We start from the raw sequence: 23,846 nt of genomic DNA on the forward strand, positions 1-23,846 counted from the left end.
ATGGCTGTAGTATCTTGTATACAAGGTTTAAAAGAACAGTGCATTGGCGGAACTGTCACTTGTACTCAGATGCCTCATGTGAAAAGGTTTCCTACTTGATTAAGGCCGCTCGACGGGAATTAACAGACTTCGAATGCGGAATGGTATTTAGAACTAGACTCACGGGACATTCCACTTAGGAAGTCGTTAGGGAATTCAATATTCCGACATCCACAGTGTGCCGAATAGCCGAAAGTACCAAATTTTAGGCTTTACCTTCGCACCACGGACAGCGACCTTCACTTAACGACCGAGAGCAGTGGCGTTTGCGTAAAGTTCAATGCTAACAGATCAGCAGTACTATGTGAAGTATCCGCAGAAATCACCATAGGACGTACGACGATCGTATTCGTTAGGATAGCGCGGCGAAATGTGACGTTAATGGGATATGGCATCAGACGACCGCCGCGAGTGCCTTTGCTCAGCAACACGACATCGCCTGCAGCGCCTCTACTGCGCTCGTGAACATATCGGCTAGTCCCTAGACAATTGGAAAACCGTGGTCTGGTCAGATGAGTCCCGATTTCAGTTGGTAAGAGCTGATAGTAGGGTTCGAGAATGACGCAGACCACACGAAGCCATGGATCCAAGTTGTTAACAAGTCACTGTTCAAGCTGGTGGTGGGTCCATAATGGTGTGGGCTTTGTTTTATGAAATGAACTGGGTTCTCTGGTCCAACTGAATCGATCATTAACTGCAAACGGTTATGTTCCGCTATTTGGAGACCATTTGCACCGATGAACTTCATGTTACCAAATAACAGTGGAATTTTTATGGATAACAATGCGCCATGACACCAGGACACAATTGCTCGCAACTGGTTTGAAGAACATTTTGGACAGTTCGAGCGAATGATTGGCTACCCAGATCACCCGACTTGAATTCCATCAAACATTTGTCGGACATAAACGAGAGTTAAGTTCGTTTACAAAAACCTGCACGGCAACACTTTCGCAGTTATGGACGTCTATAGAGGCAGCATGGCTCAATATGTCTTCAAGGAACTTCGAGCGACTTGTTGAGTCCATGCCATGTCCAGTTGCTGCACTACGCCCGGCAGAAAGAGGTCCGACACGATATTAGGAGGTATCGCATGACTTTTATCACCTCAGTGTAGGCGTAGATCCATTTCTCTTACATTCTGCGGTGCTATTCACGCTATGCAATTCATCTAGCAGAACGGTGAGAGTTTTAAGTGACAACGGTATCCACGTGAAGTTGATCTTGCCTGGGAAAAACCCTAGGGGCAGTGGTTGCAGGGCCTGTGATGAGCTTCCATTAGGCCGCTAAGTATCAGCAGCTCTGGCAGCGGGTGCCTTTGATCCTAAACATAGCCCCGCGGGGCTCCTTGCAAGAGGCGCTGCGGTTCTCCACGCCCGCTGACACAACATGGCTTCAGGCCTGCTGGGCCGCAGCAGCCAGATAGTTAATTTCTCCGCTACTTCTGACGTAAGTGAGCTTTCAGCCTGTAGCCGCGAGCCCACTGATAACTTTGCACGAGCGAGAGGTCACGCCCTGATCTTTCATCGAATTCAAATTAATTGTTCCTTAGCTTCAGCCAACGGTAATAGAATAACACTTCGTATTAGAGATAAGCAGGTTTGAAATCTACCACCGCCCACTCTTATTATTCAATAGGTTCTCTTAGTTGATTGCTGACACTTTCTTCATCGAGGACATGAACGGTTCATTTCCCTATCCTGAACTATTATCTGTCTGTATGGGCCTTACTGACGAGTCGGTAAACCCTAACGTTCTTCTTTTTCTATTTAGAGCGAGGTGTAGCAACTGAAGTACACTGCACGGGGTGTTTCAAAATAAATAGCGGACTTTTACGGCTTTGTAGCATTTATTACATTCAGCTTATAATTATACATAACACATCAAATGAAAGACTAACTCGAACAGTTTTGTTCGTATACCTATGCGCATGCGCATGTACTGTTTCCAATCTCTTCCGTTACAGAGCGCTAGTAGCGTAGATGGCGACTAGTGAACAGAAAGCTTTGTACGTCTTACAGTTTGCAGGGACTGAATCTGTTGTTACAGTGCAGCGCGCTTTCCGTATTAAGTTCCACTGTAGTTCTCCAAGCGATAATAACAGCCGTAGGTGGTACCATCATTCTAATACACCGGCTGTATTTGCAAAGGGAAGAGTACGGGACTACCAACGCTGACTGAAAAACGTCTTGAACACGTAGCCACATGAAATCAGTTTAGAAGGCTAGTCGTGCATTGGCACTTCCAGTGCCGTCTATGTGGGTACTTCTAAGGAGACGCTTACTGCATTCTTATCACTTGTAGTTGTTTCAAGCTCTAAAAGCTACAGACTATCGTTTACAGGCCAACTTTGCAAACAACATGTTACTGCATGTCGATGAAGATTTCCTGCGTTGTGTCGTCCTCAGTCGATCCTGTCACCTTTAGTGATGGATCGATATTTCACCTAAGTGGAAATGTGAACACACATCATGTGCGCACGTGGGGGTCAGCAAATTCTCACATGAAGGTACAATTGCAGCGACACTCCCCTAAATTGAATTTCGGGCTTTTCTTTTTCTGCACATCAACTGTAACTGGTGTTTCTTAGCTTGATGCGCTAGAACTATGGCTCATTCCTCAATTGGACGAAGCTGAACCACAGAACTTTATTTGGTAGCAAGATGGTGCGCCGCCTCACTGGCGTAACTCAGTGCGTTATTGGTTAAACGACGCACTACCCAACCGCTGGATTGGCTGCAAGAGGCCAGATGACAGAGATGGTTTCGTATGGCCTCTTCGTTCACCCGATCTCATCCGATGCAGTTTTTACCTGTGTGAGTTGATAAAGCGCATGAGTATGTGACTCCACTAAGTGCTAATCCACCTGACTTAACAAACATTTGTTGCAACAATTACTCTAGACACAACGATCAAGGTTTGAGAAAAGGTCTCCAATCAGCTAGGTATGTGCTCGTAATAAACACTTGTACGAAAAATAGTTTGAGTTGCTCTTTCATATGATGTATTATTTGTAATTGCAAGTTGAATGTAATAAAAGCTACAAAGCCTTAAAACCCCAATATTCGTTTTCAAACATCCACTAGTTTTAAGTTGTATCTGTCCCATTTCCTTAACCTGAGTTTAAATCATTTGCGGGTATCACAACTTGCTAAATGCAAATATTGCGATTCCTTATAATACATACGTAGGCACTCACTATTAAATGAAGGCGCCATTTTTCCACTTTGGCTGTATATTTGTTAAAACCTCTTTTTACTTCCACAACTAGTTTCAGGTGTTTACCCAGTGCAACATGTCATACGCATGAAAATGCCAGCGAATCACACTATTGGTTTCCATCCGTTACAGTTTACAAATGATACTAATAGCGATTATTTCACTGATCTGAAACCGTTGCGAGTACGCTTCTAATATCCCTATGATGTCATGCTAAACAACACGAATTAGGACGATCGAAACTGGATTTTTAATTATGATAATCGGCGTAGAAACAGAGTTTGACAGTTACGCGTCACGGATCTCAAAATTTAGCTTAGTTATAGTGAGACTCCGAATCAGAGTACAACTCCGCACAGTAATAACCATTGTCAGAGACAAAAGAATTGATAACTGAGAGTTAAAAATCGAAGGACTCAGTGAGGATCGAATATTCGGCCCCTGTTTCCATAGTCTGACATTTAACCACTGAGCTATCTCTTTCTTTATTAGCACTGACAGGAGCATGCTCTTTTACATGTACTTCTTGTCTACTGTGTATTTCTCTCTGGAAATCAAAGTTCTATCTTTTAAACATTCTGAAAGCAAACAAAAAATAAAATAAATTTCTTCTTTCTTGCAAACTAAAAGCCAGTACATTTTTCAAAGTTAAATATCTTATTTCTTGAAAGTGAAATTCTCCTTAGAAAACAAGTAAAAAAATCCCATTCTTGACGATTTAAATATTCTTTCTGGCTCGGTAATGGACATTTATACTCCAGTTTGCATTCACTGTTAATAATTTTCCAATAGGTCAACGTATTTTCTGCTGTACCTTTGTTGCATTTGTGCGTCCTATCTTTATACATTGTTCAAATATGTGGGACCCACAGCACAGCGTTCAATTTGGGGTCCACTCCTATTCCTTATTTTTGTGAATGTCCTCCCCTTAACATTCAACAACCAGAGTTGGTGCTTTTTGCGCACGATACTGGTGTTATATAAATTCCGTTAGATAGAAAACAACAGAAGAGTTAGTTAATGATATTTTCCAAATAATTCTTAAGTGATTCTCAGAAAGTGGATTCTCACTGAATTTTGAAAAAAAAAAACATATATTCTGTTCTGAACAACAAATAGTAATACCAAAGACTGGTGTAGCACATGAGCAGGAGTCAGTAAATAGGGTACAATGCTCCAAATTTTTGAGTGTGCATATTGATGAAACGTCGAACTGGGAGAAGCATATTACTAAAATTCTCAAATAGTTAAGTTCAGTTACTTTTAATCTTTGTATAATTGCTAATCTTGGAAACAAAATTATCAAACTCGTAACATATTTTGCATATTTGCACTCAGTAATGTCGTATGGAATAATTTTATGGATTAAGTCATCATTTGGAAAGAAAGCAATGATTGCACAAAAGCGAGCAGAAAGAATAATATACATGGTATTCACTCACAGACGCCATGCAGATCTCTCGTCAAGGAGTAGGCATTTTAACTGCGCCGTTACAACACAGTATTCGCTAATTAAATTCATCATAAATGATCCATCGCAATTCGAGAAGAACAGTGTCGTACATACCTACAATACTAAAGGGAAAATGACTGTTATCATCCATTGTTAAAGTTGTCAGGGGCTCGGAAGGAAGTTCAATATGCAGCAGCAAAAATTTCTGATTGCTTGTCCAATACCTTAAATGTCTGACAGGTGGCAAAGAAAAAAAAATGTTCAAATGTGTGTGAAATCTTATGGGACTTAACTGCTAAGGTCATCAGTCCCTAAGCTTACACACTACTTAACCTAAATTATCCTAAGGACAAACACACACACACCCATGCCCGAGGGAGGACTCGAACCTCCGCCGGGACCAGCCGCACAGTCCATGACTAGCAAAGCAAAACAGCTCCTTCTAAACCGCAGTATAATTTCTATTTAAAAACTGACATCCGGGAAAAGGACATGTTTTTAAGTGTCGTCGCACGAGTAAGAACAAAAGAATAATGTTTTCATAATGTTAACACTAATCATGTATACATATCCTGTAAACAAACACTTTCCACATCGTTTCGATGAAAGAATCGTTCAGACGATCTGTGGAACGTGCAATTAACTACGCAAACAGACTAACAGGGGGCACTGGACGCGTACAAGGATGACGACATGAGCGATCACAGGTTTATTTGACCCACTAGAGACACTTTAATGTCGGCGCAAACATCTCCCGCGAAAGCTTAATTACAAAGATGCGAGAACCAGTATTAAAATAGGAATCTCGAGACATTCTTCAGATCGCTACCTGTTGCTCCTGTAGGGACCGTAATGACAGTATTAGACTAGTTACAGCACGCTCAAAGAAATTTCAGCTATCGATCTTCCCACGCTCCATACGCACCTGCAACGGGAAGAAACTCTTACCATGTGCTACCACTCGAAGTATCACCCGCCACGCAATTCGCAATGGTTTGCTATGTGTGTAGATGTAGATGTAGACCTGATCCAGTGTTACTGCTGCAGATATTTTTGAATGTTCAAAACCATCTTTCACCATTCTGCCCTATTAGGAGCTTGTTCACTCCGTCTCTACCGATCTCGTTGTCAACAACACGTTAATTCGTTACTTACATGTTCCGTAGGTAATTTGATCGATTCTTTTATCAAAATGATGTGGCACGAGTCAGTTTACAGAATACGTATAAATGATTAGTGTTAGCATTAATGTGAACACATTGTCTTAACATTAATGAGAACACATTATTTTTTTAGTCCTACTCACGCAACCTGATTCAAAACAAGATTTTCCCAGCCTACCAGTTTTTAAATAGTAATTCGTGGGTGGAATAGAAGGAGTTGTCAAAAAAATAATTTTATGTCGGATTTAAAATTTAGTTTGCTACTTGTTACTTATGTTATTGGGCAAATGGACAAAGATTTTTGTTATTGCACATTGAACTCCTTTATGAATCGTCGACAGCGTTAATAATGGGTAATAAAGGTCATTTTTTCCCTCTAGTTTTGTATGTATCGACATCACTGTCCTTTTCAAACTGTGATGGATTATTTGTGATGAATTTCATTAGCGGATATATGTATTGTGACGGCGCAGTTAAATTGCCTAGCTCGCTGAAGAGGAGCCTACATGATGTTCGTGGGTGTACACCGCATATTATTCTTATTGCTCGCTTTTGCACATGCAATACTTTCTGAGTGATGAGTTACACAAGAAAATTTTCCGTAAGATATTATTAAGTGGAAATATGCAAAATACATAAGGAGATTAATTCGTTTCTTTCCAAGAGTAGCAATTATATGAAGAGCAAAAGTAACTGAACTTAATTGTTTGAGAAGCTCAGTAATATGCTTTTTCCAGTTCAAGATTTCATCAATACATACACTCAAAATTTGAAGCATTCTACCCTTTTTATTGACTCCTGTTCAGTTAATGGTATGACTCTATTTGTTGTATAGAATTGAATGTAGTGTGTTTTCTCAAGATTTAGGGTGAGTCCATTTCCTGAGAACCACTTAATAATTCTTGCGAAAATATCATTGCAACCTCTCTTATTTCTTCCTTTCTAATGGGGTTTATTATAACACTAGTATTGTCTGCAGAAATTACCAATTCAGATTGTTGTATGTTATGTGGAAGGTCATTCACATATGTAGAGAAAGGAGTGGACCCAGAATTGAACCTTGTGGGGCACACTTTGTGATTTCTCCCCAGTCACTCAATTTTTTTACCTTTACTACACTGTTGGGATTATTCAGCACAACTTTTTGCATTCTGTTTGTTAAGCATGATTCGCGCCAGCTGCGTGAAAAGCCATTCTAAACTTCGTTCCTTCTTTTCCCAACGGCGCTACTGTTCCACCTCTTATGGCCTGCATGTCGATGGGACGTTAAACTCTTTGTTCCCGCCCTCCTCGCAGCCTGCAGTGTGGTATAACAGTGGGTTACGCCGACCCGTTGTGTAAGCCAGCCTGCGTCACCGAGGTAAGGCGACGCCCCCACGTCGTCACAGCGGCTGGCAGCGTTCTGCGTGCTCGCGAATACCGGCGCACAAATAGCGGCCGCAGCTGGCGCGGCCTTGGACGGGCTGTGGGGCGTCTCCGCCAGCGCACAATACCGGCTCCACACACGACAGTGGAAAGGTAAGAAAACAAAGTGCGAGCCGATACTGAAGTTTAGGAATCGAGTTCTCAATCGGTTATTTTAAGTTGTACCAGCTCTTTCCAGAATGGTAATCACTTCACAAAAAAAATTAGTCATCGACAGGGCGCCTCTAGCCTTGATAATGGTTTCAATTTGGAGAGGAAAAAAGTCCACAGCTTTCTTCAGTTATGTCATATCCAGCTGAGGCCATTAACGGATGACTGGATCACGTAAGCTACCAAGTTGCAAGGCTGCTGATTGCTTCAAATACACTACGCAACACAGTTAAACGATCACTTTTTCGAAATGCCGTAATTGTCTCCCATTGCGACGTTTAAGTATGAAATTTGGCTCACAGCTGTCTACACCCTTCCTCGGTTATGATACAAAAGCATGACGACTTCGACTTTACCCTCGGGCTCGGCGACGCTTCAAACAGCAAGTTGTCGATATATCCGATAGGAAGCCGACAGCTCAGAAGTTCATGTGAGATGTAAGGTAGGTCAATGGAGTCACATTTGCATCTAATTTCACCACAATTCTGCCCAATGCCAACGTGGACGTGATGGAGGTCAGAACCGCGATGCACAATGTCAAAATCAAGTGGTTTTCTTATGGGTGTCCGAGGAATATATTTTACACACCGCCGCTCAGAATTGACACGAAAAGGCCTTAGGGAGTGGCATAAGTGGAATCAAGAAAACACCCCTTTCCTTGGGACGTTGATTCCAATACATTTCGAGGTCAGAAAAGACAGGTCACAGTGTGATGAGCAACAGCACGATGTTCTTGATAACCTCTGTCACTACTGACATCGCTTGGAAGGCCCAGCCATTCTCTAAGGACATCCTAGGCCAGCAACCCCACTGAATATCATCGAATCCCTTTGCAGTGCAGTGCAACTTCAGTTTTTGCTCTGGTGTACAGGGTGGAATCACTACAGACCCAAAGCCATTCGACGAAATTTGAAAGAGATCTCTAGCAGCAAAAGGTGCTCATACTTTTTCAGCCCTTCTGTTTGACGCCCTCTTGTGGCGTGCTCAAGGAGGGTTGTGACATCTCTACGTGCGCAAATAAAAATGCAGAAGCTCCCTCTTAGACCCCCTGTTCGGCAACATCCTCGGTGCCACCCACCTGCCTTTGTTGAGAACTTTAAAAATGTACATGTACAGAGTTAAATTTGATGAGAGTCGCGGACTCCTGCAGGTAGGCTACACTGCTGCTCTTGTGCTTACTAGTAGGCACGTCGAATTGGAGGGGTATCAAGGGGTCACCTGTTTCCAGCGCCTAGGGCTACGTTGTGGTTTGTCTCTGAACAGGTAATCAGAAAAGGAGGGTGGGTCGCACCGAGGGTGTTGCCAAACTGGGGCGTCTTGGCGTACCCTTTGCCATTTTACTTATGCGTTTATTAGTGTCACATCCATCTGTGCTTACACCACAGGAAGGTGCGAAACAGGTGGGCTGAAAAAGCATGAGCACCCTTTGCTCCTTGAGATCACGTTCTAATTTCGTTGAATGATTTTGAACAGATCCATAGTGGTTCCACCCTGTACAGCGAGCATAAACTGCAGTCGCACTACATAACAAAGGGTTACGATCACGTTCAGTGGGTTTTCTGGTCCGCAGTGTCCTTAGAGAAGGATTTAACCGTGGGTAAGGGGGTGTATGACGACCTTCCCATCGCGTGACGCGTCCACGGTAGCATTGGGCAGATTTGAGATGAAATTTGTGCCGAAGTGATATCATTAATCCATCTTATTCCTCACATGAACTTCTGAGCTCTGCCTTTTTAGGGTTCCGCGCCTCAATCTGTAAAAAAAAAAAAAGGACCCCTTACGGAAAAATCTGCAATTTCCTAATCTGTAATTATGTAACATGAAAAAATATTTTTTTGGCTTTTCTTTATCTGTCTGTCTGTTTGTCTGTCTGTGTGTTAAGAATCCTTTTTCTCTAGAGCGATTTGTCGTATCAAGTTCAAATTTATCTCACATACTAAGATCGACGGTCGCTTTACGGCTTAAAAATATTAAGCTTCTAAGTGAATGCAATCAAAAGATGCGGCTACTTGCGTAACGTATTTTCATACTCGAAAACTCACTCATCAAAACCTATAGGGTGCTTCCCGTTGACACTGAATCATGAAATGTGACAAGAAACAAGGTTTCACAGTATAAGTAAAGGGAAAATCCGAAATTGATAATTTGTAATTATATCACACTTAAACGTATCTCTTTTGTCATTTGTTATCCGACTTCAACTTGAAATTAAAACATTCTCGAAAGTCTTGGAATCCCTGGGATCTATATCTTGTCAGTACCAGTGTCGATAACAAGCAAAAATCGCCAGTATCCTCGATTCCCGAAGTCGATGAAATATCTGTATACGTGATTAAATTTGTACGGAACCGTCAGTGCGCGAGTCCTACAAGCACCTGGCCAATTTTTACTTTCCATCTTGTCGACAAATTTATGTATGAAGAGCCCCCAGGCCCGAGGATGACATCGCAGGGCGCTACGCTTTGCACTATCACAGAGGAAGGCTGTAGGCACCTTTGAGAAATATTGCAAACTTCAAAATTCAATTACGGCTTTACGAAAAAGAGACACTTTAATTGTGTTGTGCAGTGCCAGATACTTTCTGCTAACAGAAACGAATACCAGAACCGGATGAGCAGAGACTCACCAGATGCTGACCCTGCATAGCGGTAAAAATCCAGAGGGGAAACTGGAAGTAGATAAATCGCACCCTCTATTTAATTTTTTCTCTGCATATTATTACGTGACCGTTTAGGAACCACCTATAATGGTGTTCCTGTAGCACAGAATATTTACAGGTACAAGCAAACAGACAAAATACCGTTATCCACTGTACATCATTTCGTAGTGCTCTGAGTCATAATCATTCGAACTACCCCAACAAACGACAGTGTTGGGTCGGATGGAATGAAATTAATTAGTCCAACGCTTATTAGCCGAAAAATTTCATGTACTTTCTTATACCCCAGTACATTTGAAAGCCTGCAGACCTAGTGCCACAGTATTCCAGCGAGACTAGTCTACGTGAAATAATCTTGAAATAAATAACTAAACTAATACTTAACTTTCAGAAAAATATAAATTCTGAAATATAAGTTTGTTGAAGAACACGAGCTGCAAATGCTAAACACTGCATGTGAAGTACAGCAGTATGTGATTAATCTGAAAATATTCCAACACAAAATATAAGGAAAACACAAAAAATTATCATCTCTTCCCCAGAAGACCTCATGCCAATATCGTGTAACCTCGCCTCTCACCTTAAAAAAATGCCTCAATTTTGCGAGGAAGACAGCCCAATATCGCTTCCATATACGTCGTAACCAACTGAAGCCACACGTTGATGAGCCGGCCGCTGTGGCCGAGCGGTTCTAGGCGCTACAGTCTGGAACCGCGCGACCGCTACGGTCGCAGGTTCGAATCCTGCCTCCGGCATGGATGTGTGTGATGTCAGTTAGGTTTAAGTAGTTCTGAATCTAGGGGACTGATGACCTCAGAAGTTAAGTCCCATAGTGCTTAGAGCCATTTTGAACCACCCGTTGATGGAGTAGATCCTGCAGATTTACCAGACTCTGGGAATGCAGATAACTATGTTTTACCCGTTGTTATAAATGGTCACAGATATTTTGTACAGGGTAAGGGTCGGGTGATTTAGAGGTCCAGTGGAAATACGATAGTATGCTTGAGTGTTCGTCAACCAGGAGGGTATGCTGCAGTCCTGTAGCATGACTACCGTCATCTTGGAAGACGGGGACGTCGACAGCACACACATTACGAAGACATGGAAGAAGGGGTAACACTTGGTCGCCCAGAATGTTGATCTAAACATACTGGTTTATGTTACAATAACCAGAGGAGTGAGCGAAATGGTACGACCTCCACTCCCGCAACCTACACACACACTCACACACACACACACACACACACACACACACACACACACACACACACACACACACACACACACAAAATAAAGCAGAACAACTTCCAGCCTCAGCTACATCTTTCACACACTTCCTTATTGGGTCGTCAGTGAATTAGACGCTTGCATCATTTGAAAGGGACAAAATCTCGGCTCTTTGGCCCACACGACTCGTCTTCTGTCAATTATTGTCCAGATTCTGTGTCGTTTAGTATATTAAAGAAATGATGTTATATGTGCCGTTGCCCGAAATGGCTCTGTAAGAGGTACCCGACTCCGAATTCCATTACATGCGATATTCGATCGGAAACTGGTTGCTTGGACCTGCATTCACTTACAGCAGAAAAGGTGCGACACTCGTCTCTTGCCCCTGTCGGTTAGAATCTGCTAGAGATAACTGTTCTTATGCCGTGTTACATGGTAGCGAGTGCTACACTGTTCCCTGTAGGGCAATCGGACAACTTCATTCACGATGTGGTCCTGGGTAACGTGATAACTCCTTTCTGCCATTCTGTCATGCCTCCACGTCGACTGATAATACTGCGCTAATTCCATACAATAGACTGACACAACCACACCAATTCACTGCCGTGACTTATATCAATAGTGGAGTGTCCCATGACCAACTAGTACCAGTTCTACGGGGTGTCTCTCTACAGTGGGGTATGATTGTTAGCCGCGCGAACCGTATGCCTAAGTGAATATACCGAAATGAAACTCAGTGAAATACAAGTTATTAATTTATTGAATATTCATTTTTACTCACAAATTTTCACATTAAATGTTGAAAGTGTCTCTCCCCCCCCCCCCCCCCCCCCTCCCCCCTCTGTTGTAGAATACGCAATTCAATTCGTCTAATCATGTTTCCAAACACAAGCTGTAACATTTCTTCTGCAACAGAAGCAGTGAAAGTGGAGACTGCAGTTTTCAATTCATCGATGGATTTTGGACGGTTTTTATAGACAGTTGCTTTCGCTGCACCCCGGAAGGAAAAGTCAGGTGGTGTTAGGACAGGCGATCGTGGAGGCCAAAGTCCTGTGACATTATGCGATCACCAAAAACATTAGCAAGCAGTGACATTGAAACGCGAGCTGTATGTGCGGTTGCACCATCTTGTTGAAAATAACTGTTCAGTATTTCACTTAACACAAGTTTTCCTATGAATGGGTACAGAATATCACTGCCGTATCGTTGGGCGTTTATTGTTTCGCTGAAAAATATGGGACCCACAATCCGACGTCTAGAAATTGCAATCCAAACTCCTATTTTCACAGAATGAAGTGGCTCCTCATGAATACACAATGGCTTCGCAGTACTGCACATACGAGAATTTTGCGAGTTCATGTACCCGGATAAATGAACCACGCCTCATTAGTGAAAAACGTTTCCTTAAGAATATCCCTTCCATTTTTTGAACGAAATTTTTGAAACATTGACAATAATACAGTCTCTTGCCATGATCAGTATTTTTCAATTCTTGCACGACTGTTACTTTGTATGGGAAAAGTTCTACTTTTTTCCTTACAGCTGTGTGGGCCGTTCCGACACTAACATCGATTTCCTGGGCGAGTTTTCTTACTGACTTATTCGGACTCATGCAGATTTTAACGGAAATATCGAGTAGTTTATCCTGAGACAAAACGCTAGGACGACCACTTCTCGGTGCATCTGTCACTGAACCCGTACTTCCAAATTCGTTAATCAAATCTCGCACAGTATCGCGATGTGGGAGTGTTGTCTCCGGAAAAAATTAAATTAAATGTTTGAGGAACTGAAACTGTGTATTTACCTCCAGCTTTGAATACTTGTTCGACTAAAAACACACGTTCTTCGATGGTTAGCATTTTAACAGTGACAAAACGAAATAAACGAACAAAGGAACTAAACTTGAACGTTCACGTCAACACGTAACGATACACACCAACGATACGACTGACGCTGGCTGAGATAAACGAAACAGTGGAATGATGGGAGAGTCCACTTGAAGGGAAGTAACCCAGGCAGGCGAACAATCATAAGGCACTGGCGGCTAACAATCGTACGGCACTGCGGAGAGACGTTTTGAACACCCCGTATATCATACACAGCGCACCAAAGCGAGCAGGTTGCTCTTTTAAGAGAGTGTCTAATATTTTGGCCGGTGAACATATAAAATATGAGAGACAGTCTACTGAAAACCGAACAGCCGCCTCATTGAGCCATGGAATGGTTTCATTCAAAGGTTATCACCACACGCGTTAAGACTGTAAGTAGGCTGTTTAGGTTTTTATGTTGGTAACGTCACGTAGCGCTCTGTATGAAAATCACTGGCTGTGCTGTGTGCAGTCTGTGGCTGGTTGACATTGTTCAAAATGGTTCAAATGGCTCTGAGAACTATTGGACTTAACATCTGAGGTCATCAGTCCCCTAGAACTTAGAACTACTTAAACCTAACTAACCCAAGGACATCACACACATCCATGCCCGAGGCAGGATTCGAACCTGCGACTGTAGCAGCAGCGCGGTTCCGGACTGAAGCGCCTAGAACCACTCGGCCACCGCGGCCGGCTGGCATTGTTGGAATATTCGCTATTGTAGTATTGGGCAGTTGGACGTGAACAGCACGTAGCGTTGCGCAGTTGGAGGTGAGCCGCCAGCAGTGGTGGATGTGGGAAGAGAGATGGCAGAGTTTTGAGAGCGGACGATCTGGACGTGTGTCCGTCAGAAAAACGAAATTTGTGAGACTGGATGTCATGAACTGATATATATATATATATATATATATATATATATATATATATATATATATATAATGACTTTTGAACAGTATTAAGGTAAATACATTGTTTGTTCTCTACCAAAGTCTTTCATTTGCTAACTATGCCTATCAGTAGTTAGTGACTTCAGTAGTTAGAATCTTTTATTTAGCTGGCAGTACTGGCGCTCCCTATATTGCAGTAGTTCGAGTAACGAAGATTTTTGTGAGGTAAGTGATTCATGAAAGGTATAGGTTATTGTTAGTCAGGGCCATTCTTTTGTAGGAATTATTGAAAGTCAGATTGCGTTGCGCTAAAAATATTGTGTGTCAGTTCAGAGTTGATCAGTAAAGAGAGAAATGTCTGAGTACGTTCAGTTCTGCTCAGCTGTTTGAAAATCAAATAACGTAAGAGGTTTATCAGCACAGTAATTCATTAATTTTTCTAAGGGGAGGTTTCAAGACATTTACCCCAATGGGAGATGAGACGATCAGTTCCTGCTTCCCCTGGAGTCGAGCGCCTGGCCCACACTGCCAGTCGGACGAAGGCTACGCTTCAGCGATTTGGGTCGGAAACTCTGAAACATCCACCGTACAGCCCGGATCTTTCAGTGTGTCATTTTCACATCTTTGGCGACCTGAGCAAAGACATGCATGGACGTCGGTTTCAGACGGACGAGGAAGTGCAAGAGTGGGTGCGGTTGTGGATCCCTCAGCGGCCGACCGCGTCCTACGAAACAGGAATTGGTAGTCTCGTCTCCCAGTGAGATAAATTTATTTATTTATTGATTTATTTAACCCGGCAAGATTAGGGCCATCAGACCCTCTCTTACATCTAACCAGGCATTTTACTTATTTTACGTTCATATGTTTTGGTAGGCATGTTAAACTACATCTAGTACAAAAACTGAAATAAACAATTACAAAGGCACACATGGAAAAATACATACATATAGAGTTTATATTCGTAGGTGATAAGTACTGTTATATTTAGACAGTGTGAAAGAGACAGATTTTAGACAGGAGTGCTAGCAGCAGGGAGACTGATGGTGAAGGGAGGAGAAGAATAGAGACATGATGTAACATAATCAAGGAAACATAAAGGAAAAGAAGATTGCATGGTTAATAGAGATAGATGAAGAGGAAGAAGAGAAAGGAGCAATATAGGAGACACTAGCTTTGCTATTTGGCAGAAGAGAGGATTGGCCTTGTACATTAATTTTGTAGAAAACGCTATGAAAACGATAGTAGGAAATGCTTCAACTTCTTCTTAAAAACAGCAGGGGATTGAATTTTGCGCAAGGTAAAGGGCAGTTTGTTCCAGAGGCGGACAGCGGTAACTGAGGAGTTTGCAAAAGTTTTTGTTTTGTGAGTGGGCACAGTTAGGATACCAAATAGGAACGACCTTGTTTTTCCATTATGACGGTATGAAACGTGTTTAATCTCTGAAGCAAAACACTGGGGTGCTTGCGCGACGAGGAGTCGGTGAAGTAGAGTGTGGTAGTCACGCAATTTGTCCGGCCGCAGCCACCCTAGCTGGGAGTATGAAGCATTAACATGATCATATCGGCGAATGTTGCAGGTGTAACGCACACAGGCATTCATAGTTAGTTCTAGCCGTCGGTTGTTTTCACTACTCATGCCTTGTTGAATTAGTCTTAACGCATGTGGTGATCACTTTTGAATGGGAACATTCCACGGTCCAGCAGTGGCGGGTGTTCGGTTTTCATTTGACTGTCCCCTATAATCAGGTTTCATAAGTGAAAGGAAAATTCAGTCGATACGATGTCGGCTATTAGTTCTCTCCCAATCTCGAAGTTAGAATGAGATTTTTGGTACATTCAGCAGTAAAAAATGCGCCCGGTAATAAGATTTCCACCGTGAAACCATTTACCAGCCGTGCCAGCAAATTGCAGAGTTTCCGGTGCCTTTGTGCGAATTTCCGGGAACGGGGAACGCGGCCGACGCCCGGCGGCATTGAGCGAGTGGGCGGGCGTTTTACACTCTGCGCCACGCCGGGCCCGCGGAACGGACACAGGGACAAGCACTTCCCGCCTACGCTGCTCTTCCGCGCCGCTGCCCGCAGGCTTCATTCAGGCGACTCTGCCGCCTCTGAACACCTCCGCCCCGCTGCTGCTGGGATGCAACCGTCGTGGGAAAGCCGGGTGTCGGCCTGCTACTGCGCCACTTGGCGAGAGCGTGTGCGGCCGGTACGATCTGGGGTTGGACTGATACGAGGGCCAGTTCCGTGATTTACCAATTAGCGTCGCTGGCTACAAACGTGGAAGTCGCTGTTTGATTTGGGCTGACCACTTCTGATTTTCCTAGCGTGGAATCTGTTGATTTTGGACTGTCACCATTGTTATAAGCAATTTATTTAATGGTGTTTAATCCATCAGTTTGATCAGTTGAACAGTAAAATAAACCCCACATAGCCATCCACAAAGACAAACCATCACTAAATAACACCACATCCCACCTAGCAGAAAAAATATGCGACCATTTCATTTTTAGCAAAACTATCAATTAACGTAGCAAACTTTTCCAACAAATGTCAGAATCAGTTTTCACACAAATAACAAAATAAAAAGACAAAGCCATCCACAGTATTAGAAATAACAGTGCGCCATACAATCGATCAGGAATATAGAAACTTAGCTCTAATTCTAGTTCACCTACAGCTATCTACAGCAACATCAAGGTGTCACAATGCAGAACTCGTTAGGTTCGACACTGACAAGCTAAATGATGAAAGCTTTAGAAGAAGGTACATGATAGAAATTTAAAATAGATTTGATGCTCTCAGGACACACGAAGATCAAGACGAGGATGTAAGCCGGCCGGAGTGGCCGAGCGGTTAAAGGCGCTACAGTCTGGAACCGCACGACCGCTACGGTCGCAGGTTCGAATCCTGCCTCGGGCATGGATGTGTGTGATGTCCTTAGGTTAGTTAGGTTTAAGTAGTTCTAAATTCTAGGGGACTTATGACCACAGCAGTTGAGTCCCATAGTGCTCAGAGCCATTTGAACCATTTGAACGAGGATGTAAATAAACAGTTGATCACTGTGAGGAATGATATCAAAGAGGCAGCGAAGGTCACAACAGGTACAATTAAGAATAACAGGAGGAAACCGTGGTTTGATGAGGAATGCAAGAAATTGGTAGAGGAAAGGAGAAAAGCGCGAATAGATTGGGATAGAATGGGAGACAGAAAACGAGAGGTTCTTGAACATAAGAAGGGAAGTTGGTCGTAGGCTACGGGCAAAGAAGAGGGATTATTTGAACAATCAAATTAAAAAAATGGAAACAAACAGTAAAACAAAAAACATTAGGGAACTTTACCTAGACATAAATGGGTATAGGAAGGGCTTCAAGGCTAGGACAAATGCACTTCGAGGGGATGCCGGGGGAATACTGACAGACCCCAGTGCTATATTAAGTAAATGGAGGGCGTATTTTGGGCATCTATTAAATGTACACCAGGAAGTAGGAAATGAGCAGGCGTACGAAATACATACAGCAGAACCCCAGATACCTGAGCCAACGTTAAAGGAAGTAAGAGATGCAATCAACAAATTGAAAGACCATAAAGCACCAGGATCAGATTGCATAACTGCAGAATTAGTTAAAAATGGGGGACAGAAATTGGTGGAAGTAGTTCGCAAAGTGATAACTAAAGTATGGAACTCAGAGATGATACCTGAAGAGTGGCAGGACTCGATTCTGATCCCAATTTTTAAGAAGGGCGACAAAATGGATTGTAGTAATTATAGAGAGATATCGCTATTACCAGTATGTTCCAAAATTTTCTCGAATATTCTGCTAAGCAGGCTTACACCATATGCAGATGAAATTGTGGGGGATTACCAAGCTGGCTTTCGGAGGAACAGATCAACTATAGACCAAATATTCACCCTGCGTCAAATTTTGGAAAAGAAATGGGAATACAATAAACCAGTTCATAATCTTCTCATGTATTTTACAAAAGCATATGATTCAGTATTGCAATCAAAATTGTACAGAATTCTTTTGGAACTCGGAATACCAAAGAAGTATGTTAGACTTATAGGAGCGAGTTTGAAAAACACAAAAGGTAGAGTACGCGTTGGGAAATTGGAGTCAGAAGAACTTGTCTCCGCTACTTATTAATTTAGTCCTAGAATATATTGTACGAATGGCAGCAGATAATTCAGAGAGTGTGGAGTTAAATGGAAATATTAAGATATTAGGATACGCAGATGATCTAAACATCATTAGCAATAGGAAATAATCTGTAACAGCAAATGCGAATGCGTTAATCAAGGCTAGTGAAGATGTAGGTCTAAGGATAAGTGAAGACAAAACTAAATACCTGGTTACTACTAGAATGCCAACAGCGGTAGATCAGGAAATATTAAGAGTTGTAGACATGCAGTTTGAAAAAGTGAACACATTTAAGTATGTAGGCGTGGGCATCACTTCGAGAAATGAGATTGAATCCGAACTGAAGAAGAGATTACGGGCGGGAAATGCGTGCCTCTTCTCACTGAATAGATTACTTTCATCACGGATACTGTCTAGGAATTTAAAGATTATAATAGACTAAACTATTATTCTACCAGTTATGCTGTATGGGTGTGAGACTAGGTCTCTCACTGTGCAAAATGAAAAGCCGTTTCGAGTATTTGAAAACAAAATTTTGAGGAAAATTTTCGGAGCAAAAAGGGATGACATTAGCGGAGAGTGGCGAAACTGCATAACGAAGAGGTTCACGAACTCTGTTCAAGCCCCGACATAATCAGTATTATTAAATCACGTAGGCTGCGATGGGCGGGTCACGTAGCTCGAATAGATGAGGGCAGGGCAGCGCGCAGGGTACTGGTAGGGCACCTAGAAGGAAAACGTCCTGGAAGGAAATAGCCCAAGACAGGGACAGATGGCGAAAATACGTTGCTGCGGTAATGGACTCGCGAGTCCGGTATGACCAGTGAGTGAGTGTGTGAGTGTGAGCTCTAATTCATGTTCTAAGATATTCATTGGCCAAACAGGAACAAACTTAAATATAAGTGTCCGGTAACACATGGGTCCTACTCGTTTAATAAATTCAGCGACTCCACATGTGCACTACATGTAGCAGGAGGTGAACATAAAGTGATAGATATAGCTCACAACTTACAAATACTCCACTTGACCAACAAAGGAAAAAGAATGAACTTACTTGAAGAAACTGAAATTTATTCTCAGAAATGTGCACCCGCAAATGGCATTCTAAATCACCAAACAGAGTTACCCAGCAAAATTTTTCTAAGGAATTTCCATAATTTGCTCATACAACAGCAATGTACACTCATGAAAAAGCACAATCAATCGTGAGCTTGTCGTTTGCAAGTAGCAGTTCCACATCACGTAAGTCTGTTTCTGCCTTTATTTTTTGCAAATGTCACTTCTACTGTGAGTAAAACACCTAATTTAATTCTTCTATATAAAATGTACTATGTTATTTTTTTAATGTTCAATATAGCCTAAGTAAACAGTAGCCACTGCACTTATTTATTTAACCATACAAGCACTCAGCACATTCATTTAAACAATTTCATCTTTACTTTTTAGTCATACGGAATTTTAAACTATAAATAGCACATTCAGAACCTATATGTAAAATATAACTTTGACCTAGATATAATTTTCCAGTGTTATCATAGATGTCAGTTGGCAACATGATGGATACTGCGCTGTCTTTGTGCAAGACGCAAGTTAAAAAGTCTTTGGGGTGAAAAAGAGGCAAAAGTATTACGTGACGGTCATAACAAAAACAAAAAAGTTTTTAGGAAAGCAATGCAACCGACAAATTTTAAAGAATTAATTAATAATTACCAGATAACACCTCACATTTGAAGAGAATAGAACTTATGTAACGAAATTTACTGCCAAAAATACTTGATATTTAATGGAATCTTATGCTATTTCAAAATAAGTTTTATAGAATCATCCAAGTCGATTTTTCTCAAATATTGCATTTGTGCATTGTGTCACTTTTTTTACTGGGGTGCGAACATTTTTTTCCTTAAAAACTCTCCGTCACCATAGTGAGCATTTGTCACAGTTTTTTTCTCCAATCTGACACAATTTATTAATCAGATCAACACATAACTCAACTGGCAAATGAAATAATCTGTTAAAAATCAAGGAAAGAGGCACTTTACACTGAAGCGCCAAAGAAACTGGTATAGGCATGTGTATTCAAATACAGAGATACGTAAACAGGCAGAATACGGCGCTGCGGTCTGCAAGACAACAAGTGTCTGGCACAGTTGTTAGATTGGTTGCTGCTGCTACAATGGCAGGTTATCAAGATTTAAGTGAGTTTGAACGTGGTGCTGCAGTCGGCGCACTAGCGATGAGACACGGCGTCTCCGAGGCAGCGATGAGGTGAGATTTTTGCTGAACGACCATTTCACGAGCGTACCGTGAATATCAGGAATCCGGTAAAACATCAATCTCCTGCATCGCTGCGGTCGGAAAAAGATCCTGCAAGAACGGGACCAACGACGACTGAAGAGAAAAAAAAATGGTTCAAATGGCTCTGAGCACTATGGGACTCAACTGCTGAGGTCATTAGTCCCCTAGAACTTAGAACTAGTTAAACCTAACTAACCTAAGGACAGCACAAACATCCATGCCCGAGGCAGGATTCGAACCTGCGACCGTAGGGGTCTTGCGGTTCCAGACTGCAGCGCCTTTAACCGCACGGCCACTTCGGCCGGCGACTGAAGAGAATCGTGCAACGTGACAGAATTGCAGCCATTTCGCAAATTGCTGCAGATTTCGATGCTGGGCATCAACAAGTGTCAGCGTGCGAACCATTTAACAAAACATCATCGTTACGGGCTTTCGGAGTCGGAGGCCCACTGGTGTACCCGTGATGACTGCACAACACAAAGCGTTTACACCTCTCCCTGGGCACGTCAACACCGACATTCGACTGTTGATGACTGGAAATGTATTGCACTGTCGGACAAGTCTCGTTTCAAATTGTATCGAGCGAATGGACGAGTATGGGAGACAACCTCATGAATCCGTGGATCCAGCATGTCAACATGGACTGTTCAAGCTGATGGAGGTTCTGATGTGGTGTGGGGCGCGTCCAGGTGGAGTGATATGGGGCCCCTGATATGCCTAAATATGACTCTGACAGGTGACATGTACGTTAGCTTCTTGTCTGATCACCTGCATCCATTCGTGTCCATTGTGCATTCCGACGGACTTGGGGAATTCCAGCAGGACAATGCGACACCCCACACGTCCAGAATTGCTACATAGTGTCTCCAGGAACACTCTTCTCGGTTTAAACACCTCCGCTGGTCATCTAATTCGCCAAACATGAACATTATTGAGCATATCTGGGATTCCTTGCAGCGTGCTGTTCAGAAGAGATCTCCACCCCCTCACACTCTTGTGGATTTATGGACAGTCCCGCAGGCTTCATGGTGCCAGTTCCTTCCAACACTACTTCAAACATTTTGCGACACTTCTGCGTGCTCGCGGGGACCCTACACGATATGAGGCAGGTGTACCAGTTTCTTCGGTTCTTCAGTGTAATATATCTAGCAAAAAAAAAATTTGTAAACAATATGTAATGATGTGAACCACAATTCTAGGTTCCAATCGTACTAGAAGGCATCATTTCAGGTCCTTGAAACGTGTCTTTGTTTTAAAGAAGTTAACTTTAGGGCACCAGAGCATTGTTGGTTACTATCACTGGCGTAGCTCATGTTACTAAAATTTCAGATCCATATATGCGTTCGGCCATAATGATGTGTAACGCTAACAGCGACAACAAAGGTGCGCTTTGTATGCCCTTTGCAAGTCTTCGCTCTCCCTCTTTCCGGTCACCAGTTTCAACGCCTGACTAGCACCCACTGTTGGTTTCGTCGCTCCGAGCATCGACCAGTGACGCCGGAACCATACTGTAAATAACCTAATTTCCGACATCAAAGCTTCAATTCAACTCGACTGCTATCCCACTGTGAACTACTTTCATTAGTCAAGCAAACATCAAAATGTACGTTCGAAGAGAATAATAACTGTCAGCAACTGGCTTATTTTCAATGCCTTTGCTCGTGATTGCAGTGGAGGGAGGAGCGGCGAAGTCAGTAAGTTCATATACGGAAAAAAACCTGTCTTTCCTTTCACAAAGTTATCGGGTAATTAACTACCAAATTGCGGAAATTTATAAGGTGCTAAAAAGAGTTATAAAGAGAGAATAGGGTAGGGGTTGTGAAAGCGAACAAGACGTGCCGCGCAACCATACTGAGTAGAAGTCAACATCTGTGAACAACTGATCGTAACAATCTTTGAGACCTTGGTAATCATTTACAAAACGCTAGGAATTTTCGAGATGATGAGTCAATCATTTCTTCGAAGATGCCGAGTTTCTATCGACGCTACAGTTAGAAATTTTCTATAAAAATATTTGACAGAATAAGAGGATTAAAAGTTTGATTTTTGTTCTCGCTCCCTTCAGTGTCTCGGTTGATAACTACTGATCTACCTTTTATTATAAAAGTTCGTTCATACTCTCCGTATATTAGAAAAAATTAAAACACGTGACCTTTATATGTCATTAAAAATATCGCACCGTACAGTTCCACATGTCGCCTATGTTATTCCACTGCTGTTTCTATTGTGCAACTTACTATCTTAATAAATTTTATTGACATTGCGGTGCTCCTAGCGTGGTTTTTAATAGTCATGGTTTACCCAGAAAAAATTATAGGAAAATCGCCCATAACAAATATTAATTTTGCCTAACTTGGACTTTACAATTAAAACAATTACACTGGGAAGATTTAACCAGCAACTGCGCACTTCAAAATGGGCGATCAAAAAGTTACCGTGCAATCCATAATCGACTTGTCAATCAGACAAAATCACCCTGAGCGTTGAGGCAGTCATCCTACCCGTTTGGTGAAACACAGTACCCTGCTGCGTGACGCAGTCCATAACTGCGTGCTGCACATCCTCATCTGGCAGGAAATCGACTAAGGACTTTTCTAAACGACCAAAGCCGTACTAATAGCACGGGGGGAGATCAGAACTATAGGAGTGTCTCCCACTTGAGTTTGCGTAACTTCGACGTTACGACATTCGCGATGTGGCGACGTGAACCAGTAACACCCTTTGGTGCACCATTCCAGAAAGGTGGTTTCCGACAGAAATGCTGCCTCATATGGATTCTTCATTCTCCGATCCATATCTGCCAGTATTTGTCCTTCGGCAACTAAGAAAAGAATGACAGCACGTTGGTCCTGTTTGGATGCATTTGGTAATATCGTCACCATAGTTCACATATCCGCATTTATCGCACCCGCTGTGGAAAGACACGAAAGGCACTCTAATACCTTGCCTACATGTCGGTACTTACATACGTGCATCGGAGACGCAATACGTTGCATACTCTGCAGCAAAACCCTCAAACGGAAACTTTTGATCCCCCCTAATAACACGTTCAGAAGACAAAGAGGAGTTACAAACGTCTAAACAGACTCGCTTCATAGGCCCTTAAAAATTGCCTACAAATAAAACACAGAAAAACCAAACAGATGATTTTCAGAAGAGTTGGTAACCTCACATCAAAAGACACACTGGCTCTTCAAAATAAAGCCTTAGAAGTGGTACAAAAATATAAACATCTCGGAGCTATTCTGCAAACAACATTGACAACATTCAACATCAATGTGAAACAAAGAGCAACAGCGGCAATAAAATCAAGTTACAATAGCC

At 42.4% G+C, this 23,846-nt stretch overlaps 1 long non-coding RNA gene across 1 annotated transcript in view; it reads left to right on the plus strand.

The window, feature by feature from the left end:
- The first annotated feature begins 7,205 nt into the window (after positions 1-7,205).
- The window catches only part of LOC126415177 (uncharacterized), a 375,032-nt gene continuing 358,391 nt past the window's right edge, over positions 7,206-23,846 (plus strand). Inside the window, exon 1 of the long non-coding RNA XR_007575386.1 lies at positions 7,206-7,392. This is a non-coding gene — a long non-coding RNA (uncharacterized LOC126415177). The remainder of the gene's footprint in view (positions 7,393-23,846) is intronic.

Source organism: Schistocerca serialis, chromosome 1 (assembly GCF_023864345.2).
Source record: "Schistocerca serialis cubense isolate TAMUIC-IGC-003099 chromosome 1, iqSchSeri2.2, whole genome shotgun sequence".
Classification (NCBI taxonomy): domain Eukaryota; kingdom Metazoa; phylum Arthropoda; class Insecta; order Orthoptera; family Acrididae; genus Schistocerca; species Schistocerca serialis.